The following is a 2,229-nucleotide window of genomic DNA, read 5'->3' on the forward strand; positions in this document are numbered from 1 at the left end:
TCCCGTTACCTATTACGTAACTGACTACCTAAGTTTCCTTACTGATATGCATCGTCAATAAAACGTCAATGGGGAGTACGCGATTCTATAGAAATGTACGTTCCACCGACCCGTGGATGTACCACGTGTACCACGATCGTATTTTGAACGTGGCATGTGCGCACATACGAGCGACGCACACGCGTGTGTACGAGCAGTGTCTGTTACATGTACACGCGTATATGCACTTAGTGGTGCACCATCGAGGTACCCATGGTTGGCACGTGCCAACCATCACAATGGATACGACCATCTGCACTCCTTCTTATAGAAAAATCAAAGTCGTAGGGAGCCGGGCGTTTGCCCGATTCCAACTTCCCAATTCCCTTCGTTAGTCCGTTATACGGTTCAAACCGTTCGCTGTCCGCGAAAAGTGGCGGTGTAACTGTAATTCCGTGTTAGATACTCCCGGCGGAGAGTATCAATTCGTCGGTAAAAATTGGATGGAATTTTGGAGATGGAATTTTTTTTTAATTTTGTAATGATTAAGAAGTTTAAAGTATCGTAAAATCCTGACTTTTGTAAAGTCCTATTTTCATTACAAAAGTGGTATTATGGTAAAGATACCTGCGAATCTTCAAAGTAAGTCAAATTACTTTTACGCGTCATAATACCTTTTCACCAGCGTGATAAAAATTGGAATTTTGGAGATGGCATTTTTTCTAATTTTGTAATGATTAAGAAGTTTAAAGCATCGTAAAATCTTAGTCACATATGACTTTTGTAAAGTCATATTTTCATTACAAAAGTGGGATTATGGTAAAGATACCTGCGAATCTTCAAAGTAAGTCAAATTACTTTTACGCGTCATAATATCTTTTCACCAGCGCGATAAAAATTGGCATTTTGGAGATGGACTTTTTTTTACTTTTGTAATGATTAAGAAGTTTAAAGTATCGTAAAAGCCGGACTTTTGTAAAGTCAGATTTTCATTACAAAAGTGGTATTATGGTAAAGATACCTGCGAATCTTCAAAGTAAGTCAAATTACTTTTACGCGTCATAATATCTTTTCACCAGCGCGATAAAAATTGGCATTTTGGAGATGGACTTTTTTTTACTTTTGTAATGATTAAGAAGTTTAAAGTATCGTAAAAGCCGGACTTTTGTAAAGTCAGATTTTCATTACAAAAGTGGTATTATGGTAAAGATACCTGCGAATCTTCAAAGTAAGTCAAATTACTTTTACGCGTCATAATATCTTTTCACCAGCGCGATAAAAATTGGCATTTTGGAGATGGACTTTTTTTTACTTTTGTAATGATTAAGAAGTTTAAAGTATCGTAAAAGCCTAGTCAAATATGACTTTTGTAAAGTCATATTTTCATTACAAAAGTGGTATTATGGTAAAGATACCTGCGAATCTTCAAAGCAAGTCAAATTATTTTTACGCGTCATAATCCGTACCTTTTCACCAACGCCTTTATGACCAAATAATCGTGCCATACGATCGTTACCTGCAATAACTTGTTGTATTTTCTTCTGTCAAAATTGTCTTTAGCAAAATTATCCGGAAACAAATAAATTCGAAAACATAAATTTTCTTTTAAATCCTTCCAACTAGGATGGATGTCTTAAGCTTTTTCGAATTTTTCTTTTATTTTAAAACGTATATTTTAAACTTAACTTAAACGTAAAACTTGTAGGATATTTAAAAGCGAAATATTTAGTGTAGATAAAAGTGTGGCAATAATAAATAAATATTTAACAAATAATTGTACGCGGAGACAGTTAATATTGTCGTTAAACCGGTAAAACCGATTATACGTCACGTGTACATGGATTAAAGAATTGTCTCTGAAGGTGGTGTATAACGTGGCGCGATGACGAATAAGGTGCATGATCAGCCAGCTGTACGCGAGGGGTGCCTCTGCAACCCCCAATATATGGCAAAGTAAGCAGCTGAGCTACCCCCATGGTCGTGCAGTGCGTTACCCGCGTTCGATGCCTTATAACGAATAATCTTCACATTTATGACTACTGGGAGCAAACCGATGGTTCGTTATATTCCCTTGTATTCCCTTACTCCCTTGTTCACCCTCGTCTCATCTCTTCTAAATTTCTTTTTTATTTTTTTTTCGCGAACTAGATAAAGGAAACACACAGAGCATCATTATAAATTCATTTGCATTAAAATGTCAGGCAACACCTGTGACACGATGTCGATGACTTATATATATATATATATATA

At 36.0% G+C, this 2,229-nt stretch overlaps 1 protein-coding gene across 2 annotated transcripts in view; it reads left to right on the top strand.

Annotated features, from left to right (window-relative positions):
- Window positions 1–2,229, top strand: part of LOC102679179 (M-phase inducer phosphatase 2-like) — a 34,806-nt gene that overhangs the window by 14,232 nt on the left and 18,345 nt on the right. The window lies entirely within an intron of this gene.

This window comes from Apis dorsata, unplaced genomic scaffold (genome assembly GCF_000469605.1).
Source record: "Apis dorsata unplaced genomic scaffold, Apis dorsata 1.3 scaffold_29, whole genome shotgun sequence".
In the NCBI taxonomy this organism is placed as follows: Eukaryota; Metazoa; Arthropoda; class Insecta; order Hymenoptera; family Apidae; genus Apis; species Apis dorsata.